Consider the following 13199-nt stretch of genomic DNA (forward strand, 5'->3'; position numbering starts at 1 on the left):
CACACACACACACACACAGAAAAATGATTTTTGTTGTTGTAACTGAGAGCCACACACGAACTTCAGCAGACCGTAGCATTCACCGTTACTTTTTTTATAGCACATTTTTATGGCTGAGGCCTGGCGGTCAGGAACTGCCGCCCCGTTAATACAAATATAATTTTTAATTGACATTTATTGTCGTGCATAAAATAAAACGGGCCTCAACTTTGTCTACGCAACTCCCAAAGCAGATTCCAACCGAACAGCTTGCAAGTCCGCGCAGCTTTGACTATCGATAGTGTTAGCGACGCCGATAGCTTAACGATAGGCCGGACGATAACTTACGACGGCATTCCTTAAACTCGTTGCTGTTATTACAGTTGTTGCTGCTGCTGCTGTTGTTGTTGTTGTTTTTGCAGCCGACCACCGCCAACGTTTCGCCGTTGGCGTTCTTTGGCATTTTTTTTTTGCTGACATTATTGCTTTTTACGTCCAAGAACAGCAACAAGAACTACAAACGGGATCAGTTTGCCGTTGTCCGTTAGCCCGCTGCATGTGTGCGACTATGTAAGAGAGAGGGGAGCGAGAGACAGCAAGAGAGCGCGTGCACACTTGCGTTCCCTTTTTACCCTTTTCGGCTGCGGCTGCGACGGCGACTGCGGCTGCACACTTGGACTTTGGCGTCTATCCCTGTCTGCCAGCAGACGCCGTTGCTTTTTCCTTGGCTGCCTTCTTTCGCTCGCCCTCTTTCGTCTTGCTGTTCTTGTAAAACGGTTTGGCGTCGGTTTTCTGGTTCTGCTTGCCTGCCGCCTGCCCTGTTTGTTCTGTTGTTGTTTTTGCTGTTGCTGTTCCTGTTGCTCTCTCTCTGCCGTTGTTGCTGTTGTTGTTGTTACCAGCCCGCATTCTATGCTGGTGGTTGACTTTTCTTCGTTTTGCCTTTTGCTGAGTGATGCAACTTTAGTTTGGCGTTGGAAGACCACGATACCCAACAGCCGCAGCGCCGAGTCCAGCGATTGCAATTATGATAGGTAGTGCCCACTCCACTCCACTCTTGGCTCTGCCGCTGCGACTGCGAATGCTCCCTTTATTATCGGCTGCAACTGCATCGTGTGCGCAATTACCATCAAAATACTTTAACCGCACAGCGCCGCAATAAAAGCTTCAAACGCGCAAGCGACTTAACTGCTATACAGTAGAAACTGGCTAAAAGCAACGAGCATACAAATAACTAACTCTATTGAGCATAATTACCAAAATTAACGCTTAATAGTATTTACAATTTAAAAAAAATATTAAATTTTTTTGTGCTCGCCTAACTGTAACTTTCGTGATTTTTACCAGTTGCTTTTAGGCAATTAATTCTGTACTGAAGCTGAAGTTGCAGTCACATAATGCCAAAGTCTGGCTCAGACCTACGCTCGCGTCGTGTATGACTCATGCTTGACAAATTTCAATTTCAATTTCTAAATAGACGCTACACACACTCACACACACACACACACACACATACAGAGACGACGACGCGCAGCATCCAATTTCAGCCAATAAATATTTTACTTCGTCTCCAAAGACGAAGCCGAGCTTGTGACTTGTAACTGACAGCGAAGCAGCCGCTGTACATACATACATACAAATGAATGTGTGAGTGCTGTGTGTGTGCGTGTGTGTGTGAGCGCATTGACTGCTGGCAAATTCCACAAGGCTTACTCGCTTACCCATGTGGCTTGTCTTGGAGTTTAGAATCAAAGAGCTCCTTAGATGTCAATGGATGTCCCATGCAGCAGCAGCAGCAGCAGCGGCAGCAGCAGCACTCGCAAGACGACGACACAAAGTCTTGGCCAACAGAAACCAGTTTCTGGACACATTTTTCTTTCTCATATATAGTTTTTTATTATTACTCACTTTTGAAGCGCAAGTTCTATTTGGCTTAGTTCTTCTCATAGTTGAACGAGACCGCATTCCATGCTACAACCAATACAGGCACGCCAAGCTCAAGCCACACACATACATACAGGCACACGCACACTCACACTCGCACTCACATACATGTACATGGACGGGCAGAATTCTTTAACTTTAATTTTTCCACGCTGTTTATGCTGTGGGCCAATTCAGCTCTCCCCACCGCTGTCTTGTGTCCACCAAATCGTTATTTGAACTTTCTGGAATGCGGTCGCCCAAGTTTCATATGTACATACGTGTGTATGTACATATGTATGCATTAGTGTCTGTCTGTATGTTTGTTTTGCGTGTGTGTGTGTGTGAGTGTGTGTGGCGCAGCCCATGTTTGTCGTCTGCTCCGTTTTGGGTAGCTCCTTGCTGACAAGCCTTTTAATTTAACATAACTTCTTATTTTTTTTTTATATACAAATCAACGTTCCAGTGTCATTTTTGCAATATTTACTTTTCACACTGTTTTTGTTGTTCTTGTTGTTACATCCGCTCTCACAAAATCAACGAAGTCTGCAAGCGAAACGTCCGCGCGCAGCTCGGCAACGACCATGCGGCTGTAGCTACAAAAATTCACTGAATGAAAACATGTCTTTTCTTTCCTGCGATCTTCGGGCGGATCGCTGCGCTGGCAGCGCGCGGGCAGAGGCAGCGCGCAGCGACGTTGGCAGTGACGCCAGCAGAGGCAGCACTTCGGAAATGTTGCTGTTGCTGTTGTTGTTGTTGTTTCGAAAGTAGTCGCTTGTGTGATGTATCTGTCGCTGTATATGTACGTGTGTATCTTTGTGTGTGTACGTGTGTGTGTGTGTGTGTGTGTGTGTGCTAGAAAGTTTCGATACAAACTGAACTACTCCACGATGATGTTTGGGTCACATGCATATGAAACTTACAGAACGGCATTCCACAACTGAGCTGACACCGCACCGCACCGCACCGTAGCCCCCTGCGCTGCGCTGCTCCTCTGCCTGACGCTCTGCCCGCAGCCAAGTTACAAAAGTATCTTTGTATCTGTATCTGTTACTGTTGCCGCGTCCAAGCAATGCGCTACTTTAGCCTCTTGTCCCAAGCACAAGTCAATGTCTCTTTGAGTCGGAATTTTGCTGCTCATTGGATTCTTCAGCTTCGTCTTTTTTTTTTCTTTAGTTTTTAGTTTTTGCCTCGTTGGTTTTTTGTAATGTTGTAATCTACGAAAGGTTTGTTATTGTTGTTGCTTTTATGCGTGTGTGTGCGAGTGTGTGTGTGTGTGTGTGTGGTTTTCGTAAGTGCTTTTGGAATGTTTATATGTTTGTGTATGTATTTATGCATGTAACGTATGTGCGGAGCTACGTTTTTTATGTTGCTGTAGCTGGTGGCGTTCTTTTGCGTAAACAACACACACACACACACACGCACACTAACCGAAATTCGCCATTGAACGGTAAAAACAAATTCCAACGTGTTTGACTTTGTCAGTGCTCGCGTGTGTGTGTGTGTGTGTGAGTGTGTGTGTGTATGGTCTTTTTCAATTACATGTTTGTAAATGGAATTTCTGAACTTTTTGTGAACGAGGTCATTTACAAGGAAAAAAACCAAAGCACAACATATACTGCTGCGGGGTGGGGGGCAAAAGCTGTATATATTTTGTTGTTGTTGTTTTTTTTTTGTATTCGTCATGAAGGTATTTATAGGAAATTCCATAGGCATTACTCTTTAAATTTAAAATAGGCGTTATTTATAGTTGCCGGGGCAGCGGCATGACATGAATACCAAATGCACAGCCCCCGAGGGGGAAAGGGTATTGGAGAAAAAGAAGAGAAAAAAATGCCAAACGATTGACGAAATTTGTGTGACAATGTCTAATTCGATAGAAGATTAGTGTGAAAACTAATGGCAGCATTTTAAGATCTAAGAATTAACATAAATTTCCCATGATAAAAGTTGGGAAAGGCATCAAAATGATGGGCTTATAAGCTTGTCAAGGTGGTTGAGATAAATTCTAGAATAGTTCTGAACAAGCAAATTCTTTAAAGAAAAAACAAAACAGTTAGTAAATCGTACATTTGCTTAGTTTTATAGAGTTCTTGTAAATTATTCCATTTGTTCCCATTTTGTTCCTGTTTGTTTCAAGTTCTGTTCTAGAAATGTTTTCTCCAAATTCTCCCAGTTACCCATACATTATTATTATCCACTCTAGCCTAGCCTGTCATAGGAATATTTATAAATAATTTAGTCTTACGAATATCAGCTGCTCGTTATTGTTTTTTATAACTGCAAATGACATATGATTTGAAGAATTCTGGAAATAAATCGTTTGGGGAATTACAGCAAAAAAAAAACACACGTCATGTGGCAATTGGTGCAGGTGATGCGTACCAAAATGTGACTGTTTCTGGACATGAAAGTACTTCGAATGTTGTACAGTTGGTTTGCTTTGTGCCGTAGTCTGTTGATAAGCCAACTGCATCATCAAAGTTCCCCGTAACTGGGGCGCCAGGTGTAAATTTGTAATGCCACGAATGAATGCGGCCCATTGACAATTATTTTGAGCACTCGTCGCTGGGCTGGTCGACGATTGATAAGTAACGGCGGCTACTTGACGCAAGAATTTCTGGAATTTCGAAAGTGTACACACACCTGTCACGCACACACACACACGAACACGAACACGAACACGCACACGCACGGCACGAAGCACGCGCTCAATCTAAGGCTTATCAGGAATCCAAACTATATAAAAGAATTGTGATGGCATTGCAGCAACTCTTTGAGTCACATGCTTAAACACTTACCTGGGCGCTGCTTGAACAGCGACGAGGGGAGGGGGGCGGGGGGTTCGAGCGGCAGGTGGCGGGTGCAGCAAGTCTGTAAAGCAAGTGAGAAAAGGGTTACGGAAATTGTTATAAATATTTGTATTTTTCTTGCAAGGGATTTCTCAATAAAAATATAAAATAATAAAAGGCAAACAAAACTTGGACTTTCGTCTGTTTGTACTACTTATTTACAACATCAACAGCAACGTCAAGAACATCAAAATAATTAATAAATCTTATCAGGCGACTTGCTGTTGCCATTGCCGTTAAGAGGGCCGCCAAATACAACAACAACAAAAGTGAAGTACATTTATACACAAGCCTATAGCACATGTTATTAAAAGGCCTTTGGCTGTGACGTGGAAAGATTGGAATGCCAATGCAGTGTCATGGGTTAATTGTGCACCACGCACGGTCAACGATAGCTCGTTCGAATAAAAAAAGTAAATAATAGAGTGAAATAAAAATCGTTTATGGCTTCCCCTATCAATATCAAAGTACGCAGACCCATTGGTAATCGCATCGAAACTTTGGCCTAGCTTTAAGGCTTAATAATGTCGTCTAATAGGCAGCACGTGATGCGCATACGACGGCAGGTACCATTAAAAAATCTAAACCCGGTGGTCTATCAAGGGGGGGGGGGGGTGGCAGCAGGTGGGAGGGGGGGCGGGTGCAGGTATGCTGTGCCGCTAGACCCCCAGCTAGACAAATTGCACATAATTTCTAGTCGAGCAAGCGGCAAAAAGTGCAGCGAACCTGCCCGAAAACGAGACACACGAGCGAAAGAGTTGGCCATAGGCAAAGTGAAAGGGTGAGAGAGATAGAGAGAGAGAGAGGGCGAGAGAGAGGGGGGGGGGGGGGCAGCGTGTGTAAGCCCTGGGGCAGCCAGCTAGTTAGTTAGTTAGTTTCAGTTGACGTCGCCAGACTCTCTGCTCCAGTCTCCGTCTTTATGTGCAATTTTATGCATGAGAGAATCAGTTGCAGGCAAAAAAAACAACAACAACAACAACAACAACAAAAACTATTAACTGAGGCGGAGGCAGAGCGCGTTGCAACTGCCGCCGGCAACTGGCTCAGGTTAGATGATAAGCCGCTGCGAAATGGAGAACCCACCAATGCACACACGAACGCTAACCAACACCAAGAGTTGGTAACTGCACACTGGCACAAAGTCACACGAAAATGTGTTAAAAAACATATCAGAAATGTAACAGATAACTATAAATCACTTCTTACTTAGATCTACACCGATTTTTATAGTACTCGAAACAAATAGAAAACCTCAAGAATATCTTAATGAAAAGTAGAAACCAATATATACCATATATCCTTCTCTATATATAACCTACCTATCATATTATAGCCAAAATTCCTGGACGATTCTTGGCAGTAAAAATCAAATAAAGAAAATACTGAGTTTGAGCAAAATATATTGGAAAACAGAATATTTTGCCATACTTGCACCTGCTTTTCGTCCGATTGTTCCTATGGCAGCTATATGATAAAATGGTCCGATGTTCCTAAGATATATAGATATATGTGTGGGAAGCATAGTGAAACTTATAAATGTCGAGTTTGGTCAAGATATCTTACAAACAAAAAGGTTTGAATACACTTAATTCCCGACCGATTGTTTCCATGGCAGCTATATGATACAGTTGTCCGATCCGACCTATTCCGACATATGTACTTTTAAACTGGGAGACTAGTTCTACAGGGTATTTAAAGTTCGGAGTGCCAAGGATAGATATTCTTTCACTTATTAGGTAATTTCGATATCGATTATTTTGATAGTAATTCTCTACAGAAGTTTGAACTGAGTGTGGAAGTAGGAAGGTCCCAAAGAGAGGATTTGAACCAGCATCCTTTTTTACGATATTAATCTCATGATCATACTACCTAATGCCTATTTTTAGAATATATGAACCCAATTTATGAACAAGAATTTATGAATATCGTTGTAAAACCCAGCCTGTGGTTTGAACTGGCGTCCTTTATTTCAATCGCTCGACTATGATTAATGCGAATTTCTTGACCATAGCTGGGAATAGTTGTAATATTTTACTGAAATGCAATTAATTTGTGCGGTGCTGGGTTGGGTTAATGCTTCGATAAACAAAAGAATAACTGGCTTCGGTTCATGGTCTGATTCGGTCAGCAGAAAAAGCCAAGCCACAAAAGCTAAATGAAGTTAACAAACGTGCAGTTCATATTTACCAGCAGATAATTGCTTTATAATGATTTATAGCTTTCTTTTGATCGGTTGAATGAAGAAATGTTAACGGTTGCGATCAACTCAGACAGCTGACCAGGCAGGTTTCTGGTTCAAATCCACGCTATAGTGTTTGAGTGTAGGGAGTTATTATTCGAAAGTTAGCTTCAAAGTTTCCATATTCAAGAAATGTTCTTATGAAGAATACAATTATTTTCAAGATTTTCCTTATTAAATGCAGGCAGGTTTCTGGTTCAAATTCATCCAATTTAAAACATATAGGGAGTTCTTAGCCGAAAGTTAGCTTCAACCTTTCTTTATTCAAGAAATATTTATATAAGAAAACCAATTATTTTTAGGACTTTACTTTTTGAGTGCAGACAGCTTTCGGGTTCAAATCCAACCAGTTCAAAGCATATAGGGAGTTCTTATTCGAAAGTTAGCTTCATAGTTTCCACATCCGAGATATTTCTATATAAGTATTATATTTATATTTAGGCTTTTCTTTTAAAGTGCTTTTCGAACCACTGTCTTGTTTGGGGTGGACTTTTGGCAGTTGCATGTTGCATGCATTAGCATACAAGTGTTGGCCGCAGATTCAACATACAACAACAACAACAACAACAACATCAACGAGTAGCTCTTGCTAACGAACAGAGCGACGCCTCTAGAGAAGAGAAATGCATTGAAGCGACGCTGATGCTGATGTTGCTGCCGTTGCAGTTGCCGTTGCCGTTGCCGTTGCAGTGGGCGCTGGCTATGGGTAGTGGCCCGATGCTGCCCCCCGGTTGGTTGCCTCCCCTCCCCCACCCACCCTCCTCCCCCGTGGCAGCAGTAGCTTCTATGCAGCTAGGCTGTGTCTATGCCCTCTCAGCTGCAGCTTGTGCTGGGTGTGGGTAAGTCTATGACCGCCGACTGCTTTCAAAGTGTGTCTGCGCCGTGGGGGAAAGTCGTCGCGGGGGCAGACAGCACAGCGGGCAACTGGCAATTGCTGTGCCGCTTCCTGAGCCCACACAGACGCCGTCGCAGCCGCCGTTGCCGTTGCCGTCGCCCTCGCCGTCGCAGACAGCGGCCATGTGAGGCTGGCATAATTATAGCACATTCCATGACACAAAGTAGCTGCAATCGGATGTGGATTTGGCTACCAAGTAGGAGTTGTTTGCCTTTTCAATGTGGGCGTCGCCCGCCTCTCCCCGCCCGACTGCCCGCCCGACCGCCCGTCCGTTCGCTCGTCAGCGCATGATTTGTCTCAGTCTCAGCGCCTCCGCCTTCGATCTGAGATGTATTAATGACATTTGGCCCAGTTTCTTAACAGTTTTCCTCGGCGTTGTCGTGGGGGCGACGTCGTCGTCGTCGTCGACACGTAACTGGGAACAGCTGTGCACACGACGTTGGCGTCGCTGTCGCCTCCTCTGCCTCGTCTGTCTCATTCATATTCATAAATTTAACGTATTTTTTGCGTAAAGCCGCGACGCAGCGGAAGTTGTATGTTCCCCCCCTAGACCCCCCGACCCCCGATCCGTCTCCCTTCGTTTGCCCCTGTTCGCTTGCCAGACAATGCGCCGCTCTATTTTGGCTGCCCGTTCGTATTCCCCTTCCACTGACCGCTCCCGTGCCCGTTCCCCTGCCCGTTCCCGTTCCCAGGCGGAAAGCTAAAGTTCAAAGCACTATTGAACTCGAACTGGCAACACTTTCGCCATAAATAGCAAAAGTGACGGCTGCTCTGCTCCGGCGTCGACGTCGACGTCGCTGCGTTTTGTTTTTATCAACGGAAACAGCAACTGGGAGCCGAGGAGAGTAGGGTATTAGCAGGGGCTTAGGGGTGAGGCGGAGGGCAGGCATCGATAGGAAGTGGCAAAAGCAAAAAAAAAAAAAAAAGTAGAAGAAAAAGAAGAGAGAATGAAAGAAAAACGAAAACAAAAGTGACTAATGCGCCAAGTGTGAGCCGCTCTGGCTCCCGCTTCCTCCCGCTCACTTCCTGTGCGTGTGGCCTAATGAGGAAGTGGGAAATGGAAGTAGTCTGCAGAAGGCGGGCGGGGAGGGGGGGCGGGGGAGAGAGAAGAGGAAATGGAAATGGAAATAGCAGAGCTGGGGTAGGTGGGAAGTGCAACTGCATTTCAAAGTGCAAGCCAAAAATAAAGCATGTGAGAAAACAAAAAATACGACGGCAGGTCGAAGACTGAATACCCTACGCAAGATTCATGTGGGCTCGCTTATACTTGATGACATTTTTCGTATATATAGTTAAGAGTTATTGGGAAGAAAATCTTGAAAACTGTTGTAGGGCTTAAAACATAAATTGATTTTTAAGAATTATTTCTTCAATTTGTTATTATTCCATTGCTCAGGGAATATTTATTTTTATCTGTCTTTAATCATTGGAAAAGTATTAAAAGAAGAACTTCTAGCCAATACTCCGACCCGTGAAATGAATTAAAACCAAAACAAGATCTTTTTGATCGAAAAGTAGAGACTTCCCTGACGTGCTAAACATTCCTTTATCAATATTATACATTCACATTCTCATATTTACTTATGAAACGCACCAAAATGCAGACGCCATTTGGAGCCGAGCTGTGTCCGGGACCGGGGCCGAGGCCGGGGCCGGGACGGGGCGGGTCTGGCGGGCTCTATAAATAAGCGTTTGCTCGAGTGGCCGGAAATATTGTGACTATATAGATGGTTGCGATACAAACCGATACGAATACCAGTGCGACTCACTGTATGCGTGTCTGTGTGCCTGTGTGCGTTTCATTCATATTTTTGCGCAACATTCATTCATGATTGTATGTGAATGGAATGGGGATACGATTATTTGGAATGGGGCATATTAAATACAGCAAAGCCGCATATGGAAGAAGTTTTATTTAGTTTGTTGTTGTTGTTGTTGTTGTTGTTGTTTTGTGATTGCGACAACATGCAGTCCGAAATAAAAAGCAACAACAACAAAAACAAATACTGAATGTATTGGGTGCTGACCCCAAAAAAAAAAGCGACAACAACGGAGATACGGATCCGTTCCTCACTTATCAGTTTCGAGTGTGTGTGCGCGTGTGTCTATGTGTGTGTGACTACGTGTGTGTGTGTGTGTGCGCGCATGTGCTCAATGAAAATTCATTGAAATTTAGACCAAATCTATAAAATGCAACGAAGCAAGCAACAGCAACTACAAGCGTACTAAATCCATACACAACAAACACACATTGAGCTACACATGCAGATACAGATACAAATACACACACACACACACATGATTTGGGGGTCTCAATGGCTCGTTGGCTGGCGTTGGCGATGGCGGCGATAAACTAACTGCAACAACAACAACAACAACAACAACAACGGCCACTGAAACGCATTGGGGCAAACTGTTCCGAGCGATGACACGAGAGACTGCGGCGACCGCAGCGGAGGCAGAGGCGAAGGCGGCGTCGGCGGTGGCAGCGGCAGCGACGGCTGCTGCTTTCGGGCAAAGCATGCATTTATGAATGAATGAAAGTGTATGTGATTATGTGTGAGCGAATGTATGTGTGTGTGTGCGTGTAGTTGTTGTGGCGTGTCGCCGCAATCGCCGTGTGTGTGTGTGTGTGCATGTGTGTGCGTGTGTGGGTGCGCGCTCGCATTTAATGAATGAAAATCCCAAGCTGAAGCAACGACAACATAAACTAACAAACACACAGACACACGCACACACACACACACACACACACCACAGCAAACGCAGCACAAACGGAAGTAAATGGGAACAACAGCAGCAGCAACAACAACAATAACAAGCAGAAGAAGAAGCAGCATGCCCCATTGGATGGCATGAATGCCCGTCTGATTTTCAACTACGGATAAGATACTTGTAGAATATTTTATGGCTTCAAGTATCCACTCATATGGTGTGCACATAATACATATGTGTGCACGCATGCATCATACATGTATGTATGTACATATGTACATGTGCCTGCATATATGTATGTACACGCATGTGCTACTCATGCACATACATGGCCGCAAATACCCAAAGGCAGACTTGCGAGTTAAAGTAACTAAAACTCAGCCTGCATTGGGCACTTAAAACGGATTTATTATACCCTTGAAAATAGATTGGAATAGGGTATATTGGTGCCATGCGGAGTATGTATAAATTCCCGACTTATCCGTGTGGTTGGCGGACTAGAGAATTCTTCCACAGCATGTCATCGCTTGTCGTAAGAGGCGACTAATCGAGACACGTGGCTCTTGCAGTTCCAGACTGCTAGCCAAAACTTTTATAAATCCCATATATATATTCTCCATATCTTCTTTTTCTACTATGTCGATAAATATCGGCTTTAAGCTTGAAATGGAGGCTAGCTATGTATGTTCTCCTTTAGTCTATACAGATTTATCTAGACACCAAATTTACTTCTCTTTTATAATAATTTTCCCGCTGAGTCCTACTATGCGATTCTCATGAAGCATTTTAAGTTTTTTAAATAAATGTGTGTATGTACGTTTGTGTGTATGCATGTCTGCATGTCTGCATGCATGTTTGTATCTATGGATGTAAATATGTTCGTATGTATATATGAATGTATGTATGTACATATGTATATATGTATGTATGCATGCATGCATGTTTGTATGTATGGATGTCAATGTGGTCGTATGTATGTATATATGTTAGCTTGTTTATGTATGTATATATGTATGTATGCCTATATGTTTGCATGTATCTTTGTATGTATGTATGTATTTCAAATTATAAGTAAATATTACTACTCAATTTAAATACTTTTTTCCTATTTTGGCAAATGTCTTTTTACCAGGATTAAAAAACCTTTTCAGTTTTTAATAGCTCTACCATATTACAGGAAATTGCTAAGAAATTCTATTTGAACCTTTAATCTAATAACATATGCATACATAGTTAAAATCTTTTTAATCCGAAATGAATTTTCTATGCGTTTAATCAATAAAAGAAATTCGTTAATTAATTTTTATGTCTTCAAAAGTATGCTATAAAAGTTTTCAATGAACAGGAGAAGGTAGAGGCAACATTCCAGAATTTAAAATAATAATATCGGGTACAACTGTGATTAATTGGATGATAAATGGGATTTTCACAAAAAAAAAAACAAACCGTTGACCCATTTGAACAATCAACTTTCAAGAATCTCCGTTGATAAAGGGTCCATAAATTTATGGCATACCGATATGGTAAAGTATTTCATAAAAAATTAATGAATTAGCTGGAGCCGACGATAAATGGCGCTCGACATATTTTCAGCTGATTTCATTTGTTATGATTTTTGAGAAATTTGATTAGCTGGGATTTTCTTGGAAAAAGATCACATTAAGAAATTTGCATTTGCCGTTTAAATTCGCACTGACTCAGTGAACCGGACAAGCAGCCTATTCGGAATGTAGACTTTAGGCGAAATGAGTGTATTCGAGTATATTCATGCATGTTTGAACGAGTGATTGGCTGACTCGGCTGAGGTTCTACGGAAATTCGATTGACTGTATTACAAGTGCCGCGCGTTATTGAAGCACTAGACTAGAATTGGACTTGGACTCGTGCACAAAAGTCATAAAAATACAAAAACTGAAGTAAAAATTACAAAGAAAAATAAATAAATAAATATGTAAATAAAAATAGAATTTCAAGATTTGTTGTTTTGTCCAACTATGACGCACAGAACTGCGCCAATGTGCAGGTAAAACACACTGATCTAAGCAAATATAAATACACAGGATATACATACATACATACACACATACAGAATACATGTACATATTTATATTGTATGGGCATAGGGCTTGACTTTAACGAGTTGATATTTATCGAGAGCTGCGGCCAAGAGATAAAATTACAACAGACCCCAGCGAAAGTGCCGCGAATATTGTACAAATTGTGTAGAAACTATAATAACAACAAACCAAATGACGCACAAAAACTTTACAAGGTTGTCTGCCCGTCTGCGCCAATGTAATCGGATTGTGGGTGCTGGGGGGGCCAGCTGCAGGGTGGCAGGGAGAAGCTTCTGTACGTCATTGAGAAACTGAATGAAAATGAAAATGAAATTGGCGCACAGCAAACGCAACACATACACCCGACTATCCGCTTTTACGTCAGCAGCTACTATTTCCATGAGATTTGCTGTTGTAGTTTTATTTATATTTTTTTTTATATTTTCTTTCTGGTTTTTCCTTGTATTTAGATTACGATTATTTACATTAGAGCTGCGGGCGATGACGTTCTGTGACCATTGAGGGAGCCCAGAGCCCAGCGC

General features: G+C 42.6%; 1 long non-coding RNA gene across 1 annotated transcript; it reads right to left on the reverse strand.

Moving 5' to 3' along the window:
• Positions 1-409: 409 nt before the first annotated feature.
• LOC135432617 (uncharacterized) lies at positions 410-4576 on the reverse strand. The gene is made up of 4 exons (XR_010436935.1): positions 2387-4576; positions 1698-2330; positions 612-1076; positions 410-545 (listed from the first exon to the last, which is right to left on the reverse strand). It is a non-coding gene; the product is annotated as an uncharacterized LOC135432617 (long non-coding RNA).
• Positions 4577-13199: the final 8623 nt, after the last annotated feature.

Source organism: Drosophila montana, unplaced genomic scaffold, assembly GCF_035044405.1.
Source record: "Drosophila montana isolate Dmon_TW-CO22-7 unplaced genomic scaffold, ASM3504440v1 contig_3207_1, whole genome shotgun sequence".
NCBI classification, from domain to species: domain Eukaryota; kingdom Metazoa; phylum Arthropoda; class Insecta; order Diptera; family Drosophilidae; genus Drosophila; species Drosophila montana.